This window comes from Ictidomys tridecemlineatus, chromosome 13 (assembly GCF_052094955.1).
Source record: "Ictidomys tridecemlineatus isolate mIctTri1 chromosome 13, mIctTri1.hap1, whole genome shotgun sequence".
In the NCBI taxonomy this organism is placed as follows: Eukaryota; Metazoa; Chordata; class Mammalia; order Rodentia; family Sciuridae; genus Ictidomys; species Ictidomys tridecemlineatus.
In genome coordinates this window covers 55,429,283-55,452,032 of record NC_135489.1, presented here as the reverse complement: position 1 = coordinate 55,452,032, position 22,750 = coordinate 55,429,283, and the positions used below count along the sequence as shown (strand labels likewise).

At 37.9% G+C, this 22,750-nt stretch overlaps 1 protein-coding gene across 9 annotated transcripts in view; it reads right to left on the bottom strand.

Annotated features, from left to right (window-relative positions):
- Ptprm (protein tyrosine phosphatase receptor type M) overlaps nucleotides 1-22,750 on the bottom strand; it is an 807,906-nt gene that overhangs the window by 522,526 nt on the left and 262,630 nt on the right. The gene's annotated exons all lie outside the window — the stretch shown is intronic.

Genomic DNA, 22,750 nt, shown 5'->3' with positions numbered 1-22,750 from the left:
TATACACCATATGCTCTTTCCTACTACCAATGTGTTCTCAAGGTCAGTGAATGGAAAATACTCAGGATGTTACTGCAGATAGTCTTGTAAATAACAGATATGCATGCAGCATAATGTCGGTAGACTTGCTTTGATCAACCTGGTAGTCACTGACCACATTTATACCAACTAAAATTAAATTTCATACCATTAAAATTCAGGGTCTCAGTTACTCCAACCATTTTATATATTCTATGGCCACCTGTGAATACATCCTACCAGGTTGGGCAGCACCACAGATATAAAAAATCCTCATCTTCTTAGAATTTTCTATGAATAGCACTATTCTATAACTGTACCACCATTTGGTAATTTTAATATCCTGAGATGACTTAGAAAGAGACAACAGGTCAGGTGCAGTGGCATACACCTCTAATCACAGCTACTCCAGAGACTGAGGATAGAAGATCACAAATTAGAGACCCTATCTCACAATTAAAAGGTTTGGGAATTTAGCTTAGTGGTAAAGCATCCCTGAGCTCAATCCCAGTAAAAACAAAAAGAAAAAGAAAAATTAGTATAGTCTGTGGCATCCTACTTTATTGGCACTATGATTCTCCCTAAGATTCATGTAATATGATCCTTCTGCAGTTCAACACCACCACCCCTCTGTCACTACTGTAACAGGTAACTTTTTGACAGTGGGGGCATTTGCCCAACAAGGTGTAGAACTGACCACACTGATGCATAATGGCCACCCCCAGAAGATGACCATTCCCAGAAATCTCCATAATCTCATGTACTTTGACACTCACAGCACTAACCTGCCAATGAGTTCTTAACAGTTTCCAGATGGACCTATGCTTTCTATATACCCTGGCACTTGAGCGTTCCCTATATCTTGCTTCATCAGGAGTGGTGCTTTTAAAACACGAGCTTTATAAACCATTTAAAATGTATAAAAGCAAATTATTCTTAAAATAAAAGAAAATAGGTCATAAGTCCTATTTCCTTTTAGCAGTAAGGCAAAATAATAATAGTCTAAGGAGGACCTCTACACTTGGAGCATAAAAATTAAAGAAAAAACAAAAACACCACCCAGGTGTTGATGGACTCCAAATATCTACTGGACAAGCAGGCTGCTGTCCCAACTGAATATTATTTTTACAACTACCTCATTGTGAGTCACAGTGGTCAAGGTGGTGTGTGTAAGTATGTTTGTGTGTATATTTGTGTTAGTGCATACTTCCACATAGCTATACACAATATAACATAACCACACTAGAAAAAGTGTGTGGAATTTTTGGCTTATTCACCTGCAGTGATTTCCCTAATAGCAACACAAGATTACCTTTCCCAGAAAAATTATTATAAGGACCAAAAAAAAAAATAGGTGATATTCTTTAGTTATTCATAGGCCTTAAACAAATGTACTATAATGCCATTGTTAAGGCTGTATAGCTGTTATCATTGCACTGGGGTGAGCTAGTTTTAATGCCATTTACATACATAGGTATGAGGTCACAGAGAGATTAGGAAGCATTTTTCCAGATGATTTTAAGGTGAGTTATCGGCAAAACCATGACTTTGAATCTCTGAGGTTCCATCCCATTCCTCACTCTACCACACTTCAGTAACCTCACGTGCCATTTAAACATACATTTTAAAAAAGAACCTCTTCACAACAGTGAAGGATAATTATAGTAGCTTTTTAAAAATGGGACAATGATTCCAAAATGAACGTCAGGCCCATTAGAACACAGCTCAAAGGGAAGGGTTATGTATGGAATGTGTATTTCAGTAATAAGGAAGAACTTTAAAAAGACATTTAAGAAATGATTAAGAGCCTGTAGTCCTTGCTACACAGGAGGATGAGGCAGGAGGATTACTGGGGTCTAGGTGTTCAAGGTCAGCCTGAGCAACACAGTGACATCCAGGAAAAGGACAGATGGATAAATGGAAGAAAAGAGAAAGAGAGTCACTGAAATGGTTTGGCTGTTACAATTTACAATTTAAAAGAATTTAAAAGAAGGAGAAGAAAATCTTTGAAAAATACAGGGCTGGCTATCCCCATCACAAATCCAAAGCAGGTCTTTGGTGTTTAACATGAGTTAAAGATTATATTTTACTGCTCTTGGTAAAATGTGAGCTGATTTATTGCACAATCTGTCATCTGGGGCTCTGTGATTTGTGAGGTAGTTACCATGTGTTTTCCTACTGTTGGGGTTGTGGCACAACAGGACCTTGAGGCCACCTCTGAATCATCAAAACCTATAGTACTGCCACTCCATCAAGAGTATGCTTCCATCAATTAAACTTTGGCAACTCTGGGAGACAATCGTGGCAAGCTGCATAGGATGGCAAAAATATGCACTGCCCATATTCAGGGAAAGAGGCTCAGATAAAATTCAGGATGGGAAAATTCTGTTCTCATGCTGCCATATGCTCTTCATGAAATTACCTGGGTGTCCAAAAGTACTGTTTTCCTAGTTTCACAGCCTGTCTTAAAATGCTAAAGCCACTGTGCTCCATTCTACCATAACATTCCCTTCTAGTCAGCTTTTTGAGTTATCCAAAGTAGACAGAGAACTTTATGTTTGAAGTCAAAGTGAAATTCAGGTAAAATCCAAGTTATAATTATAGCAGTCCTTTCTCATCTGCCATTTTTGTTTTCCATGTTTCAGTTACCAGTGGTCAACTATGATCCACAAAATTAAAGAAAAGATTTCAAAAATATAAATAATTCAAAAGTTTTAAACTGTGCACCATTCCAAGTAGCTTGATGGAATTTCATGCTGTCTGGCTCCTTTCCACCCAGGACATGCAGCATCCACTTGTGCAATGTATACATACTGTACATGCTACTTGCCCATTAGTCATTTAGAGCCATCTAGGTTACCAAAGGGACTACTGAACTATCAAAGTGTTTCTAGGGTTTGGTGCTATCCAAGATGTCACCACTATCCACTGTGGGTCCTTAGAACATGCCCCTGACCTAAAAGGGTAACTACTTAAGTGACCTTAATTTATACAGACATTTCTCCTTTTTTATCACTGTTTGAGTCAGAATGCAATCTGTTTTACAAAAAGGTATGCTTCTGTACTGCAGATTAGCAAACAGGAATGGCTTCCCTAGAACACACAAGTCCCTTGAGTTCATGTGCAATTTTTTGAAAATGTAAAGTCTCTGGGGCATATTTTGTCTCCAATAAAGGGAAATCTTTATTAATCCATGATGGCATTTAAACACTGCTAAGATATCCTGAAGATGTGCCTTCCCTTCTCTTAGACCAAGAGTGACAAGTAAAGTTCCTCAGTGAAGCTGCCCAGGAAACAGGCAGAACAGATAAGGAAACTAAAGCCTTCACTCACTCCCTTCTTCAGTTTGGAAAAAAGAGAAAAATGATTAAGGATTAAGAAAAACTTTGGATCATATCTTTAAGTTTGGCAGAATATAGTCTCCATTTGAAGGAAAAGAATTTAAGACCCTCAACAGACAGAAGGAAGGATCTGCAGACTATAGTTTAGGGCCAAGAACAAGGTCCCTGGGATTCTGCGCAGATGAGCCAGCACTGTAATTAGAGATATCCCTATTTTTTTTTATTTCTCTATCTACAAAGCTGCTTAGGTTTTGAGTTATCAACCCCAATTCAGGTTTCCTCCTGTTCTGTAATGTGTGATTCTGTGAAATTAGCAGGAGGTTTTCTAAGTACACATGTGTGGCATTGGTAGAAACACAAATTCTCTGTGCACTGTTCCTCTTCCACTTGTTCTGACCCTCAGGATGCAACACTGTTCTCTATGGTCCTAGCAAAGGTATCATTCTCCCAAATAGTCTGCAAACTGGCCAGTACTGTGATCTCAACACACAGAAGTTTTTAGGGAAAAGTCTCCTTTCAGAGCACTTTTCCTTGGGGTTTGCTCCCTGAATGATATTCTTTTTGCTTTGCAGACTCCACTATTAAGGATAAATGTAGATACAGTCCTTAGGATAAAGTTTCCCACAGGACAGAAGTTCAACAAATGCTGATGATCATCATTATGTTGATGTTGGTTCCTCAAACCTTCTAAACACAGGCTTCTCTCCATCATCTGCAATTCTTTGTCATCTATTTCTCTGTTTCTCCCTGTCCACCTCCCAACTCACCTGTTCCTATCCTAGTTCATGGAAGTGGTAGTTTTTAAATTTCCTTTCTTTATAACAGGAATACTAGCATTGCAATATTACAAAACCTTTAGTTTCATCTTGCCCTTGAATTTGGGGGAAAAGGATGATCTTATTGTAGTTTGCAGCTATCAGGACTTAATTCATAGCTTTAAAATACAGAAAGTGACATTTCCACACCCATGAGTATATCCTGATAGTACTTGCTGCTATCATCCACTGAGTTTACAAAAGCAAGTGTGAACATTTATGTTTAGCAAAGTCTAGCAGCCCAGACCCTGCAGGAAAGTCACAGTTGTGTAGAAAGGAATTGCAGGAGGGAGGGAGAGGGACTGTTTAGTAGTGTGAATTTATTACTGATCTGCTATGAAAGTAAAGTTAACTCACCAACAAATGTTTAAAGAACTAAAGAATTCAAAACACTGATATTCAATTTTAAACCATTAAGTGTGGTTTTTAAACAATATCCCTATATGGCTGAATGTTTAATTTTCATCTTCTATTTCAATATTTTGACTACAAGGAGATGCATTTTCAAAGAGTAATTGGGTCTCCCTCTGTAGTTATTTCCTTACCTTAATTTTCTCCCCCTACCAAAAGCACTCCAACTGGGCAAAAAAATAAAAGCAATCATAATTCAAATTAGCATTGAAATTCTGTTTGTGTTCAGATAACAAAACACCCTTAAGTCACTAGTACATAAGTAGAGGATATAACATTGCAGGCAAATGAAATGAGCTCCAGTTGATGAAGCCAGCTTCAAAGGGGGCAGTCTTTAGATGCAGACTTAGAAGGTTTTTAAGAATAATTATTTTGGTTCCCCCCAAAGAGGAAAACTCTCTTCTGAGAACATGCAATGCTCAAATTCTCCAATCTTTGGGTGAATTAAATTTAGCTTAATCATATCCATTGGCAAATGCTTTTGATTAGACTATCTTCCATCATTGTTTGTGACAGCAGTAATAACTACATACGATTAGTTATTCCTTTCTACCCCATCATTAAAATTTGCAATGGTGTGGTAGAAGCTCTAGATTTGGAAGCTGAGGAAACTGCATGATTTCTCAGCCTATGTTTGAGAACTATGCAAACGAAAGAGGAAGCATTTTCTGTTCTACAGCGTGAGTTATTTAATACTTGCGCTGATGGAGAAGCACCATATTGTAAACTTTAAAGCCATTACAAAATCTACTTTTAAAAGCTTCTTAGTTCTAGCAAAAGCACACTGATCATTGGTCTTTCCTTCCCTTTGGCCATTTTGCCTTCATTTTATCCTTTATAATAATGCCTTTGAATATGTGGATTTAGGATCCAAAAGCTCCATAAAATGTTTACAAGTTCCATCAGTGTTAACATACACCTCGACTCTATTGATGGGGCCATCTGGGCTTCTTCTGACCTATTCAGAAACAACCAGTTATAACAATTTAGTTCACTAGAGCTGTGCTTCTCAAACCATATATGATGGGGCAGTTTTTTAGACAAATATCCAGTGCATCTCAGAACAGATTTAAGCAAAATGCCACAAACCATGAATTGCTTTAAAAAAAAAAATGAAATAAAAACACACAAGACATAAGCCCCAAATTTGTTTTGATTCAGTGAAATGAACAGAAAATTACTCTCAAATTCCTATGAACATTTTCTAAGGATTTGCTGTTCATTTCAATACTGGTCACAGAGCAAGAACAAACAACCCATGGGTCAGCTTTGACCTGTACACAACAGTATAACATTGGCTTCTATCAGAGCAAAACAGTAAGCAGAGAGAACCCTGGTACTCACATACATTGTCCCTCTTAGCTCCCTTGTATTGGCTTGAATATGCTTCACATATACTAAAATTCTGGATGCTCAAGTCCCTTATACAGAATGGCATAGTATTTGCATATAACCTAAGCCCACACTCCTGTATACTTTACAGCATGTCTAGATTACTTAAAATACCTAATGCAATGCAAATGTAAATAGCCATTATCCTGTAGGGTTCAGGCATAGTGACAAGAAAAAAAATGTCTGTATATGCTTAGTACAGGTGTTATGTTTTTCAAATATTTTCAAATACCTTGATTCTCTGGATATGGAGTGGTCTACAGAGGGCCAACTACATACATTTTTCTTCAACGGTAGATGAGTGAAATTTAATGCGAAAATGGGGGAGGGGATCTGCAGTTTCTTAACATAAAGGTAATTAAAAGAAAAACCCTTTGAATATGAAAGAAAGTTCTACAAGAAAAGTAGGAGGCTGTCAGGAAATCAAGTGAACAAAGACAAGACAGATATGATCATGGTGATTGAAAAGGTCTCATTAGACTCTGTGAACAGAAAAGAACTGGCTTCAAGGCCAGGAGGAGATGCAGAGCTTGCAGCAGGCCACAGCCTAAGGAACTGCCACATATATCAGCAGAGCTGGAAGCCATGCTCAGTGGTGTGCACCTGTAGTCCAAGCTACCGGGAGGCTGATGCAGGAAGAAGGTTGGAGCCCAGGAGTTCTAGGATAGCCTGGGCACACAGTGAGGACACCTCAAAAAAAAATATTTAAGAGAAGAAATGTGCTACCTAGTGCCTAGAGCAAGTGTCCTATATATTTGGCCTCAATAAATCTTTACTACAATTGAAGACAGAAAGGAACAGAGTAAATTTAGCAAAGGAGTCCAGAGAAATATTTAATAACAGAGCCAGGGGAATTCAAAGCTTTTCCCTTCAAGTTCCAAAGGCAATGCTTTAAACCCAATATTTTCTCAAATATTTGACTGCAACTCGTAGTACAAAATGTATTGTACATAGTGACCCAGTGTGTAAGTGGAATATCATGTTTCTATATGTATTTATGCCCACACACATGCAAACACAAAACTTACAGCAAAACGGGTATCACTGTTTTTGACCATGTGTGTTTGTGCACTACACTCACATTTTCTATTCTCCTCTATTTCATTTTTCAAGATAAATAAATAAATTGATGCTGGCTATAACCCATAATTGACTTCACACTCCATGAATGTTTTAGAACTGACTGCAATTCCTCCCCAACAACCAAACCAAAGAGAAATACACTGTGCTCTGCTTCCTCAGAAAGAAAGCTTTTTATTATTTGTCCTTTAAAATTTGATCCCATCCCCCAAGAGTCAAACTACCAAGTTGTATTCCTCCTCCCACTCCGTCTGCCAGAGCTGGCAAGGCTCCAAAGAACATGTCTCCTCGGATGAGAGACTTCATGAAACTAGGAAACTAACTCAGGGAATAAAGCTCAAAGGGAGCAAAGCCTCTGTGGGGAGTGCCCCCATCGCTTTACAAACACTTATTAACACCCATGCCAGCAGCTGAAGCCATCTCCACAGCCATAGTGATGTCCTGCAGACCAGATGTCATGCATCCTTCTTAAGCTATTGCTGCTTCTGTGCCCTTTTCAAAAATCCACCCTCCTGCAAACATGAAATACTTATTCACAGACACTAGGAAATAAAATGTGAAGAAAAACAATTCTTTCTTCTCCCAAATGATATGTCTCCTTTTCAACTTGCCCTCTCTTCTTGCCACATTCCCGATATGGTGGTGAAACTACAGTAAGACAGCAAACAGAAGCCCATGGAAAATTCTAACCCACTGCACAACATTCTCACACCTAAAGAGTCCAGTTTGTACACTCACTGGGAAAGATCTGACAGGCACATCCTGGCAGGGAGATGCTTATAAGTCATGCCGGTTAATATACAGTATTCTACTCTCCTTGAGGGAATTCCACAGCAATCTATGTGCTTAGTATGTTTGGATCTGAAATCACTCCAGAAGGCCCATGATTTAATGGCTTGGTCCCCAGCTTGGGGATATTTGGAAGTATGAAAACTTGAGGTAGAACCTAGAAAGAGGTACTTAGGTCTTTGGGGCAATGGTCACAAAGGAGATGTGAGAATGAGTCTCTTACTCTCTTTCTCTTTGGGCCATGGGGCAAGAAGTTCAGCGTAGTCACATGCTCCCCACCATGATGTACCGAAGGCAATTGGGCCAACAGATTACGGACAGAAACATCCAAAACTGTGAGTCAGCTGAACAGTAGCACACCACTGTAATCCTAGCAACTCAGGAGGCTGAGGTAGAAGGATTGCAAGATGAAGGCCAACTTCAGCAACATAGCAAGACCCTGTCTACCAAGAAAAAAAAAAAAAAAAGGACTGGGGAAAGTAGCTCAGTGACAAAGAGCCCCTGGATTTAATCCCCAGTATACCAAATAAATAAATAAATCTGTCATCTTTAGAAGTTGATTGTCTCAGGTATTTATCATAGTAATGAAAGCTGACTAGCACAGTATTCTCAAATAAATAGCATGGCTTATACACCTCAAATGTACATGCAACACTTGCTAAAAGACATTTATATTAAATACTCAAAACATATTCAATTGTCAGATTCACAGCACAACTGAATGCCTATTTATTATTATTCATAAAAGTACTGAGCTGACAGAAATATCTTTCCCCTTACCCAATCACTTTTAACTTTGACAGGATTCATCTAAGCACCCAGTTTGTACTAGGCATTTTGAGAATTATAAACAAAACTTGAGCCTATTCCTCCAGCAAGGACTTCACAGCTTAGTTATAAACCTTTAAATGTTTTCTATTCAACACCAAGAAAATTTTAAAAATCACAGAATTAACAAATCATATGCACCAAGGTTGCTGAAATTTACATATAAACATGATAAAGTAGCTATAAAATTTGTGGATTCTGGGTTGTCAACTGATCTTTGAAAGGAGTTTTGAGACAGAGTTATCTGAAGAGACAAAGAAGCTTCTAAGGAGACTCATGGGAAAGGGAAGAACCCCTGGGAATTCCACTTAGAGAAGTACTATGCTCTCCTTTTATAAGAGAAGCAAAGCTTTAATGAGAACTAAATTGTATTATAGCGTGTCATTCAAACAAATGGCTTCAGTAACTTAGCTGGAAAATACTAGGTGTGTGCTTTATAATTTATAAGTAAAAAAAACAAACAGAGTAAAGCAAACACAACCTTTTAACTATCTGATGACGCTAATGACTATATCTTAGGAAATGAGCCACAAGTACAACAATCCAAGAGTGACAGGTAGGCTATTTAAAATATTCTTAAGAGACTGGTTAATTTCCCATACTTCACGCTTTATATTGATTGACATCTTTACAAATGAGTTCGTTTTTGTTCTAAATCTCAGAATGACACAAGCCATCACAATATAAGCTTCCACTTATTTCTTCCCCAAATTACTGTTGATTCAGAGATCATTTTTCCCCACATGTATATCTAGCAATAATCGATCAGCTAAACTATGACTTGCTTTAAGGAGAAATTATGCAGAAAGCTTCTATACAAAATGCAGACCAAACTTAAATATTTTAAAAGTGCATCATCTTTGACATTCTCAGCCTAATAAATGCCTGCTAGTGGCATTCAAAAAGAGCTAAATCTTCCTTTGTCACATAAAACAGTTCTCCAAAGGACTCTAAGGGTTCTATTAACATCCCTGATTGAAAGCTCCCCATATTCCTGAACAGGAAACCAAAGGACATTTCATTAGCTCAGCTGAGGTCAGAATGCAGGGACTTCAACTACTTGATCAGATGATGGAAAAAAGAAATTGTCTAAACTTACTAAGGTTAGTCAGCGAGGAAATCAAACTGATCTCCACAGGAAACTGAAGGTACAAAATCAAATGGATGTTACCCAAACCATCTGGAACTTAAGGAATTTGTTAGATTAATTAATTGAAAGGTATATATGTATGAAAATTTCTCAATAAAACTCATTATTTCATATAACTAATTTGTGCTAATAATTATAATAAAAAGACACCAATAAATAATTAGCAAATTATATGAAAGAGCAATCTGCATTAGCAGAAATACAATTAGTGCTGAGATGCCTGGTAAAATATTTCTTTTCACCATTAAACCAAGATATCTAAATCAAACAAATGCCTGATATAATTTTCATCTGAATACATTTTTAAACATGTAAAAATTTCAATATCAATGCTTGTGAGGTTCTGATATAGCTCCTTCTTGGAAGAAGGAAGGTCAAATAAAATGTAATTTAATGCAGCATTCTAAAAGTACAGTCCACAAAGACAAAACTCACCTACAAAACTTAATAGCTCTGTGATGTTATGAAAATCACTCTCAACCTGAGTCAACTCCTCTATAAAATCAGAAAAGAGAAGTGCACACTTGGAAAGACATGGAGTAAGGCAAGCAAAACATCCATCACCATGGTGCATAAGACTGGGAAGGGTCCCTGAGTTTGGTGATAAAACTGGACTCTGTAGCTAAATCATCTGTATTTGGACCTTGACTCAGTCACTCACCATGTTCCCTAGAAGTTAAGTCGCTTCTCTATGTCTCCTTTTCCTATATATGACATGGGGAAAAGATTGTATCCATTTCAAAGAGGGTGTTTAGTAAATCAAATGAGATAATTTCTGTAAAATGTTTCTTGAAAACAGTGCCTGGAACAAAGCAGAGATATACTAAACTTTGCCCTTGGTCCTGGATTTTATTCAAATGTATGTGAATTTTGCCTAGGAAGATGGCATAGCTGAATGTCTATTTAAAGGTAATAGCTGGCGTCCTTGAACTGACAGGTATCAATGATCATGTGATTATATTAGTTACTGTCATCCATATTTATTCAGTCTAGCAAAGTCAGAAATACAAACCAGGTATGCTAGTTGGACTTACCTTTAATAGCTAAATATTATTTTTCAAGTATAATCACTCTAGATATAAACATGGAATGAAAAAAATCTAATGTGATTTAAATGATGAAATATTACCAACTCTGTTGGCTTTTAAATGTATTTTTATTACAATAGTCAAGTGTTATAATAATTAATGGTGATTGTGACATTTTTAGTTTTATTTAAAGAACTATTTATTAATAACTTTCAAACGGTGCAATAGGTTAATAGTGAATACATTAACTATTAATAAAAAGCAATAATAGCTAAAAATTATATGAATTTTTGATACCTGAAAAGCATTCTTCTAAGCATTTAATATATATGAGCTTTTTTAATCCTTACAGACTTGAACTCTTAAGAAATAGAGAGTTAAGTCACTTGATCAAGATCGTTCATGTAATAAGGGGTACAGCTGGAATATGAACCTTGGGAGACTGTCTACACTAAAGTCTGTTCTCTGAAGCATGATACAGTCTGCTCTCAGATTAAGATCAAGAGCAACCCACTAGTTAAACAAACTTGGGAAGAACACCAGATCCTCTTGAGTAAATTCATAAACAAAGCATATTTATGATAAATGAACCTAAGGTAACTAAGAAAGGAAAACACATGAGCATGCTCCCTACCATGAGAGTTTGAAGGATAGGAAATCTTTTGGAGTAGAAATGAGTCTCCCCAGCCAGGACCCTAGTGATCTGACAGCTAGCTGCCAGTACATAAGTGAACCCAGTCAAGATTAGTCATGTGACCCCCAGCCCCAACAGCTGATGGCTAGAATTGTCAAGTATGGGGGTTGTTATAAAATGCCAAGCTGGGGATAGATCTAGATTGTAAGTTTATGAGGTTCACAGAACCACATGCTCTTCCCACGTGTATTCTGAAACTTTTAACAAAGTTTTAAATGATAATAAAAAAGTTTTTATAAAAAGCTAACATCTGAATTGTGGATCACATAATATCACTGAAAGTACATTATAGGAAATTAAAAAGTCTTCTCTACATCATTCAATTGGATGTGTAATTCAAAAACAATCAAATATTTGGGAATTTCATTTGATATAAGTTGATGTTTTTAAAATCACTTCATAGTGATTTTCTATCTATACATACTACACGAATTACACACACACACATGCTCACTCACATGCATGCACACACTCTATTTAATTACAAAAAAAAAAAGAGAAATTTTAAAAAGGAAGAGGGAGAGAGAAAGACTAAATCGTGCAAATAAATTTACTGAAAAAAAAGTAATTATGGTAAACCTTGCAGTATTTTTGGCAAAAATGGTGCACATTCATTAGTACCTACAGTATCCTGGGATATACCATAACATATTTGATCATTTATGCATTGTTAGATATTTTACTTATTTGTGAGGAAATTCTCAAGGAAGCTTTTGGTTTCCTCTTTCTCCTAATGTTTTCAACCTGTAGACGGTATAGGTTAATTAAAATGGTTTAATTAACTGTTTCTTGATTTTTATCCATCTTGATGTATGACACAAACACATTTAGGTATAAATAGTCAAATGTTATAATAATTAATGGTGACGGTGACATTTCTTTCCCTTTACCTAAGCTTGGTTGGAAAGAAAGTTTACCTTCAACTTTCCTGAGTTTCACTAGATTTTAGGTTTTTCCCCCCTCAGAACTCAGGATAATTTCTTACATTTCTAATCAAAGCTAAGGTTTTAAAATTCATTTTTCTCAGAGTCCTAAAGAATTGGGTTTTTCACCCTGTCTCTGGAATATTTTATTTTATTTTAGGTAAATTTCACATAGCATACATTTTAACCACTTTAAATATTCACTTTTATTACTTTTCCTTCAAAGTGTGCTCACTTATGATGAACTGATCCACTTACAAAGGAAATAACTATGCTTGGAAAATTCTATATTCTAGCTCTATTACTACAGCAAAGAACTAGATAGCCAAATATTAGACATCTTTGAAAATTGTTTTCTATTCACAAATAGGTCCAATTCATTCTTTTCCTGTGTTTAACTGTTTCCTTCATTAAAAAAAATATCAAAATGCCATTTGCTATTGTAAAATATCAAACAATAAAATATTTCAAAGAAAAACAGCCACTTCTTGTCACTCAAAGGCCTACAATCTTATTCCACCCAAGGCAGTAGTCTTTCTTGGAAACCCTTCCCTATATATATAAACCTACAGTCACATAGAGGAAGTCTATGTTATAATAATTAATGGTGATGGTGACATTTCTTTCCCTTTACATAGTTGGAAGGAAAGTTTACCTCCTTTTTTTTAAAGCCTTTTCTTATTTTTTTTATACCTTTGTTTTATTTATTTATTTTTTATGTGGTGCTGAGGATCGAACCCAGTACTTCATATATGTGAGGCAAGCACTCAACCACTGAGGTTACAACCCCAGCCCAAGCCTTTTCCTATTTTTTAAAAAGAATAATAAGTTGGTATATTCCTCTGCAGCTTGTTTTGTCCCTTTAACAATAATATGTCATGGAAAATTCCTCAAGCCAACATGAACACACAAATTTAACTGGACATTTTTAATACCTCTACTACAAAGTATACTTCAATAAATATCCATATGAACATACTGATGTTTTTATTTCTATACAATAGAGTCCTATAAGTCAGGTTTCTGGTTAATAGGCACACTCAGTAACACACAGATTTTTAAATTTTTTTTTAAATTTTTGATGGTACTATGGATTAAACTCAGGGACACTCAACTACTGAGCCACTTCACCAGTCATTTTTTTATGTTTAATTTTGAGATAGGGTCTCCTAAGTTGTTTAGAGCCTCACTGCTTCACTAAATTGCTGAAGCTGGCTTTGAACTGTGTTCCTCCTATCTCAACCTCCCAAGCAACTGGGATTATAGGAATGCTTCACAATGCCCATCAATTATATATAATCTTAATTTTATGATGTTTTTATTTGATTGTTTATTATTTGATAAACAATTGCTCCAGACATAAAAATAGCAATTTCTAGCTTATTAATGACACAATCAGTGGTTTATTACACAATGTTCCCAATACTTCAGAGAACAGAAGGGGCCCAGGGTGCAGGGTCTGAGCCCAAAAGCAACTGTCTACTGGCTTTCTCTATTCTGAGAAAGCATCTTGACTCTCATTGTCAAAATAGTTGATGCTGTTGTTGGGTAGCATTGATTCAGGCTTCACTATGAACCATTCACTCTAAGAAGCACTTTACATCTATTCTTTCATTCATTCCTTTCAATAACCCATTCAGAGGAGCATTATTATCATTTTATATTCAAAAGGATTGAAAAAAATATTCCCCAAGGTCAAACAGAAAACCAGGATTTCAATGTAGTTGCTGTGCTTCTAGGGCTGATGTTTTAACCCAACATATATAATCAAGATTTCATAGTGCATTTCAGAGTCAGATGAACAAATATTTGTGGCATATGTTTTCTGGAGAAAATTGAAAATGGAAAAACAAAACAATGCACTAGAAACGATTAGGGTCATCTTCAGTTTTTGCATTAGAACACCCAGAAGTAAAACTAGTGGATTTTCAGATCACATGGGCTATTCTTTTATTTAAAAAAAAATTAAAACCTACTATGTTTACAATGACAGTATGAAGCCAAAATTTGTTCTATTCTCTCTCAAGTAAACAAAAAGACTAATGACAGAATGCAAGATGAAAAGATGAGAATAAAATCTATTTCTTTAAAAACTACCAAGGTTCACTAAAAAACATAAATTTAATATAAGACATTTAATACAGTAAACAATTAAATTGTTCCTGGGTCTCTTCAGAAGCCCAGAGGATAGTGTTCATTCTTGTTGTTTCCTAAAGAAATAAAATGACACCATAACAATCATATGGCTTTAGTTAAAAATGTACTTAAGGTTAAATTATTCAAAACAGATGTCCAATTCCCTTGGCTTACACAACCCTGGTGAAGACAAACATTATCTATTAAGAGCTAAAAAAGTGTAAGGATCCGAATTTATTTGTGATGAGTCACAGAAGCATTAGATGCCAAGCACACTCCACCTTCTACCTTACAAGAGTCCTCCACTCACAGGTTTGTCAAGAGTCAGGAGGAGGCTGGACATGGTGGTCACGTCTGTAATCCCAGAGACTTGGGAGGCTGAGGCAGGCAGATTGCAAATTCAAAGCTAGCCTCAGCAACTTAGTGAGACCCTAAACAACTTAGTGAGAACCTGTCTCAAAATTAAAAAGGGGGGGGGGGTTGGGGATGTGGCTCAGTGGTTAAGCACCCCTAGGTTCAATCCCTGGTTGGGTGGGGGGTCATCCCCAAGGTTAATCATTATACAAACTACACTCTCTTTGTAGCTGATAATGAAATGGGAAGAAACATGCATGAATTAAAAATATTGATGATCGTGGATACTTAGCTTAATTTCTCTTTCATTTAACCAATATGTTTGTGAATAATTCATACAAGGAATTGCTTTTAATCCAAGTGGAGAATCAGACCATATACACATAAACTGCAAAGCAATATGAGTAAACATGCTCAATAGGATCATACTTTCCTGTTAACGTACAGGAAAAATAAACGACTGGAATAGTAGAATTAAATTTACGTCAATAACACTGGTGACGTGGGGAAGGATAAATGAGATATTTTGAGTTATAATCAATGGATTTTAGATCTGAGGATGGAGAGCTAATTGCACCCCAAATGATTCTTGGCCCAAATGATAAAGAAGAATGGGGATTTCATATTATGGCAAGAAATAAATTTTCTGACAGAAAGCAAACTTATAAATTACATTTCTCTGTCTTCAGGCTTCCGTGTTATCTGGGATACAGCATGCACTCAATTAGTTGTTGAATTAACTTCCATAATTCATTATGAACAAGAAATAACAATTGATGGGTTTTAAAATCGCATTATGTATCTTGCTAGTAGAAACTTTAATTATTTTCCTTTATCATTCTTTAACTACAGTAGAAAGAAGAACAAACTTCACACGTTTCACAAGTTCCTCTACAATACATTGCAAGCCTTCCAAGGTCTTACCAGATGACAACTGCAACCTCATCTTCATTCACTCCTTAAATATACACCCAGGGCTTTAGCAATCACTGTGTGCTCGGCACTGTGGAATGCACCCTGCTTTCAAAGCTGAGGATGCCTCCAGCCCTATTCTTAAACCAAGTGGAGCAGGGAGATGATGGTAGGCAATGGAAGGAGCAGGGACAGCACCATGCCCACAGCACAGGGGCACCAAAGGTAGTCCAGGAGGTGGGGTGCCATGATGGATCCTCAGGGGAAGGCATCCCTGAGTCTCATGCATAGTCAGAGGCAGAAGCAGAATGGACTGAGGACTCAGCCTTTGTTCTTTTCTACAAACATTTGTGAGGCCCTGACAGGTAAACAGACATTGATACTGACATGAGGAAGAAATATCCATGGCTCTTCAGATGCTACCAGTGTAACAGAGTAAGGAATCACATAATCCAATAATTACCACACAAAGTTTTAAGTGTTCTGGTACAGACAGATGCAGAGCCCTAGGTTGGGAGAGAGAAAAGGGTGGCTAATGCAATTTTAGGATTATTGTCAGGGTAAATTAAAAACTAATCTGGACCACACTGAAAAGGTTTAAAGTACACACAGATATAAATAATGATCCTCATTTTCTGGGAGGCTGGAAGGATGATTGAGATTCATTTTATTGGCTGTGCAAACTGCAGGAGGGTTGACCCAGCACACAAGAGCCAAAATCAAGATGTGAGTGAGCCACAGGTGGGTAGCATTGCCACAGTTGTTTCAGGAAGCACAGTATGGTTTTCCAGGAAAGCAACTGGGCTTTTCCAAAAGTAATAGCAGTTCACATTAAAACACTTTGTTCTTTATAGCTCAATGCTCTGGTTTTTGTTTTTTTTTTTTTTTTAAAAAAAAAAAAAACTTTCATGAGTGCCGTTGCTGCTTTAAGTGGTATTTCAGGGAGTGGAACTCCTGCCTTCACACAAACAGGTCAAATACTTCAAGCTCCCCATTACTGTGAGGGGCTTGAAAGCTACTTTACTCCTGTGGGAGTTGCTCTGCCAGAGACCAGGTGTTTGTAAGAGCATTTTAGAAAGCATCTTTAGAGCTTTTCATTAGGCAGAATTGCTTCCACAGAAGTCTATACAAGGCTCAGGGGACAAAAGTGAGCCAAAGGCCAGGAATATGTACAAGCTGCTCAGAAAAAATAAAACCCTTAAATGGTTTTATAATATTCTGAATAAAAAAAAAGGATTCTGTTGGTTTCATATTTAAAATGATCTATCAGATATTATATTGATTGCTAAGTAATGAAGAGAGGGAAGGATAGGGTATTATTGACTGAAAATTAATTATCTATCAGCTTCAAAGTCCTGGAGAGTAAACTTCAGATAAAACAGATATCATCAAATCCAAGCATTTATTCAGGGGACTCTGGGCTTGAACTCAATCACAGGCACAAAAGTCATGTTGTCTGGCTTTTGCATCTTCAGAAATTCACAAGAAAGGAAAAAACTGCTAATGCAGTGAGAAAACTGAGGGAAGACACCAGGAAATACGCTAAACAGCCACAGGTAGTACATGTACATGCAGCCCCATGGAAGCCATGAATGAAGGCAGATTTAAAGACAGGTAGTTGGTGTAGTTAGGTAATTGAGTAAAATCAAGAATGAAGGCCACAATAAAAATGGAGTCTAGGAAAGGGGAAATTGAAAATGTCCCCAAGGCCCAGAGCCCATCCCAAGGTAATGTTAATGAACCTGCTCCAGCAAACAAGGAGATGCTAATCCAAAAGCCTTCCCTGCCCAGATTACTCCTTCAGTCCACCTGTCCCCCACCCTTTGGGACTTCCCACCTACATTCCATCACTGCAAGATAACAGAACCAAGGACAGGAATGCGGAAAAGGTGAAAGAAGACCTTAGTAATAAAAGAGGGAAGATCTTGCCCTTCTATGGATTCTACCTCTTGGGTCCCCTTCTTCCTCGGGGAGAAGTCTTTTCTGCTGTCCTTAATAAAGCTTCTACTTTCTACTCTAAACTTGCCTGGGTGTGCTTCTCTGGTGTTATACTTCAGCATCTGGGAAGCAAGGATTCGTCACGGGTAAACAGTGGTAACAAGAACATGAGCAAGTGGCAGGTCTGCAGAGCCTTTGTGATCTCAGTGAAACCATTAATGTACTGCAGACAGCTTAATTTATACTCAGTGAGACCAGGAGGTGCCTGAAAGGGTTTAGAATACCTGTCACCTATAGGCAGGAAAATAAGTCCAGGTGCCAAAGAGTGACCAACTGTTTACCACCTTGAAAATTCTGCTCCCTAGAAATACTTCATCTGCCCCAAACTAAGACAGTCACATGATAATGTAAAGGTAAAATTTCTAAGCTGATTCTAAGCTGCAAAAGCTTGAGTTAAAGTGTAAAAGATTGGGCATTGTAAAGCTTCTAAATGGCAAGGCCTGGGCTAAAAAGTAAAGACTAGGTATTGTTAAAATTCTTCTGCTACCCCCGGAACCTGTAATCTCTGTAGCTGTTAGGACAATGCTGGAACTGCCCAGTAAATATCTCCATTGATTCTCTGGTTGCTTAATAGCTAAGGGCTCCAGGTAACATGGCACGTAAGCCTCTAGGCTCCAAAACCAATCAGTTTAAATTTGTACCCCGCTTAGAAATGACCAATCACCCCTGCCCAGATTGTTCCCGCCAATGTATGTACTAATTCTGACTCAGAGATGTTGTTCAATTTTCCCGCGCCTCATGATGATTTGTTCTGATGTATGCAAAGCCCCCCCCCCTCCAAAAAGTGTACTTAAGCTCCTCTTGACCTCTGCTCTGGGCTCTGGGCTGCTCTCCCTTCCTGAGTGAGCCTTGAGCCCCAGCATGCTGGTCCAATAAACTCCCTTTTGCCAATTGCATGAAGTCAGTCTCTTGTGTGTGGTCTCTTTCTCCGACGCTTCGCCGGACCCTTACAATAATGAAGCCAGATTTAAAGTTAGGTAGTCAGCATAGTTAGGTAAATCGGGTCTAATACCGAGTGAAATCTAAAATGGAGGCCATGCTGGGAATGACTCAGGGAAAACACAGGACAACTCATGGAATGTTAATGTAGTCCCAAAGAGGCCCTAGGCCAAAGTCCACCTGGAAGAAGTATTAATGAATAGCCCCCAGCAGATTTGAAGATAGCCCATCACAAAGAAGTGATAATGAAGTCCTTCCTGCTCAGACTACTTCTTTGGCCCACCTGTGTCCCACCCCTCCGGCCTTCCGACCTACATTCCATCACCAAAACTATAAAAAGGGGAAACAACCGCACTTCCACGGATTCCACCTCCTGGGTCCCCTTCTTCCTCCAGGAGAAGTCTTTTCTGCTGTGCTTTAATAAACTTCTAATTTCTACTCTGACCTTGCCTCGGCGTGCTTCTTTGGTGTTATTCTTCAACATCGGGGAAGCAAGAACTCCTCACCGGTCAACAGCGGTAACAATAATACAACTTCAGTTTCAGTTTCATTACCTGATAAAGTCTCCAAAATTAAATTTCACAAGGCCCAATCTGTAGCCCAAGGGATGACATCAGGGCCCTTAGCTCTCAGATGTTCCTGTCTTTATTAAGATACTCATTTTCTCACACACACCTACATCAAAAAAATCTTTATCTGACTATCTCCCCTAATCAAGAAAGTTGTGCAAGATTATAAAAGATAGACAGCTTTACCATTAAGATTGTCTGTAGATCTTGATGCCTAGCTATGTCATCACTCTACCCAGACTGGATCCTCAGGAGGAGAATCAACTTAAATGTCAACATTTGAGTGAGGTTTTCTGAAGCCTTCAAAGTCTGACAGTTTTCAGATGTGTTTTGGGTATATTTGGTAGTTTTTAGGCTCATTTCAATTTACCCAAAATAAGCTGTATAAAATTCTGATTAGGTACAAGTATAAATATTTTAAAATATTACACTGTCACTTGCAAAACCCTGCTGCAATAAGCCAGATGCATTCAAATATTAAATACGCGAAAATCCGCAGTGAGTAATTGTTGGCCTCACTTAGTTTTCATATTACTATAAATACTGAGTATGTTTCATTTTAATCATTATTCTGTTTACTTTACAAGCAGAAACTTAGAAGCACAAAGCATAATTTTTAGAGGATTTAGAGAACTGCAAAGCTCCAGTTTAGGAATAAAGAAAACAAACTTCCAGGGCATACAAGAGACACTGAGAAATCATACATTCAGTCATGCAGAACACATTTATTAATGGTCTAGACACTGAGCTAGGAGCCCAGGGGCCAGAATTCAAAGATGAAGAGGACACAGAGGAGGGCTTCAAGGAGCTCACAGGCTCATCCAACAGGACAATAGCCTTGTTTAACCTACAAGTAAGAACACAGCTGGACAGTAGGATGCACAGCAGGAACACAAAAGAGGGGGCTGTGAAGGAAAGGTGCAGGAGGGATCACAGCAGAAATGGCTTATTTCTTAGAGGGAAAGTATTTAAAAGATGCATTGTCACTCATGCCTCAGAATAACTGGAATAAGGGTCCAAATAGGAAGCCACCAAAATAACTGGCTTTGAAATAGGAAGGGCAGAAAGAAAAAGGTAGAAGAAAGCCTGGAAAAGAAAGACTGGAAGGTGAGGCAGCATACTGAGTGGGCCTCCACCAAGCTCCAGAACTTCACATCCCTGTGGTTGCTACAAACCACACATCCTGTGTGTGACAACATTGTATATCTGTTGTATACATCTAAGATAATTTCCTTGCATATTGATTAAGTCTTTCTTACAGTGTTTTTGCCAAATACAAATATTTCAGAGGGACAAGATGTACAAGAAAAAATGGTGTGGAAAGGCCGAAAAGATGATACCCCAGGCTGGAAAGGCTAATAAGTCAGCTCTAGGACTGTAGCAGTTGGGTTCCCAAGTATCACTCGCCAGCAGGTACTTTTCTTGTGATGTGAGAGTGAATACAACAGGTCCCCACTCTGCCCTCACTGAGCATATAAATCTCTCTATGTACATGAATCAATTTTTTCTCCCCCCAACTAAAAAAAATGAAAACAAAGAAATCTTATAGGAACACAATTCAATAAGTATCAGAAAATTCTCCATGAATTCACTCAAATGGGAATCCCAAATCTACTAGCTCTCCAGCTGCAATTTTCCCTGAGTTCCATGGTAAGGGAGGCCACAGAAAAGACTTCCTGGCTTACACGTGAATGGAAATTAGAAGGCAAGAATAAGGGGCACAGGGTTGTGAGACAAAGTGGGAGGGTAAATAGAAGTGGGTTAGTTACTGACCTGGTCACAATTTTTATAAGTATGGCCAATGGAAGCACAGTAGTCCCCTGTTATTCTCAGGAGAAATACATACTAATACCTAGAATAAACGCCTGAAATCTCAAACAATATCTGTTTTAGTTTATTTTCTGTTGTCATAACCTAAAACCGGAGGATTTATACTTTATAAAGAAAAATGATCTATCAGCTTGCAGTTCTGGAGATACGAGTGCATGGTGCCAGCTATAGTTTGGGCTTTCTGGCTATACCACAACATGGCAGATGGCAAATTATGGGAGCATGTCTAAGAAGAGCAGATCATAGATGGCAAGACAGCAAACAAAAGGGATTCAGGAACCAGCTTGCTCTTTTTACTCACTATATCATAGGAGCTAATGAGGGTTCTGTGACAACTACATTAACTCCTTCTGAGGGCAGCACCCTAAATGACCTTACCACCTTCTGCTAGACCACACTTCTTAAAGGTTCTAAACCTCAATATCGCCACTCTAGGGACCAAGCTTGTAGCATATGAAGCTTTGGGAGACAAACTATAGCAGTACCAACTCCAAAATGTACTATATCTTCCCCTATGCATGCATACCTATGATAAAGTTTAATTTATAAATTATATACAGCAAAATATTAACAATAATAAAATGGAAAAATTATAATAATATACCACAATACAAGCTATTTAAAACTTGCAATTTACTTACTTCTGAAATGAACTACTTATTTATGATATTTTCTTTTCAGACCTGAGTTAACTGGGAGTAACAGAAACCAGAGAAAGTAAAGTCACAAATAAGGAGGTGCTGAAATAGTTATAAAACTCCTGAAACATTGTTTGCAGAAACATTCTACATTGGGGGAAGAGATTATTATTCACAAGCTCTCTCTCTCTAACGGTCATTTCCCTTGTAAAGCACCAGTATCTTATTTCTCATCCGTACCTGATCCCTCTGGAGGCCAACCTAGAAACATGAGTCCCCCAAAGGAGTGGCATTATGCTGGGTAGGCCAGGGGATTCAAAGATGGGGGGGGGGGCACACTTGGGCCAAGTGGGTAAAGAGGTACTGAATCTCAGAAGCTCAAATAAACCCTAGGGAGCCAGATGAGAATGCTGCTTTGCTGGTTCTAGACCACAATCAACATCAGAATTGGGGACATAATAATGCACCTGGCCAGTCCAGCAGAGGTACCATGAAAGGGTAGAAGCCTAACTTCTGTATCTAAAGAACATGATTGGCATCAGGGAATCTCGCTGGACGAACATCAGCACGATGTTAATATACGTATTACATATCCCATGATAGCAGAGAGAATAAATGAAACTGCTCACATTTCCTCTATATACTTTGGATTTCACATTTCCTACACTTTGGGGCAAGACTTCAGACTTCACTACCTGCCTCATGGACTCTCTTCTGCAACTGAAAGAAACAGGATTTTTGAAAATAGGCATATTAGGGGCTGGGGATGTGGCTCAAGTGGTAGCACGCTTGCCTGGCATGCGTGCGGCCCGGGTTCGATCCTCAGCACCACATACCAACAAAGATATTGTGTCCGCCGAGAACTAAAAAAAAATAAATAAATATTAAAAATTGTCTCTCTCTCT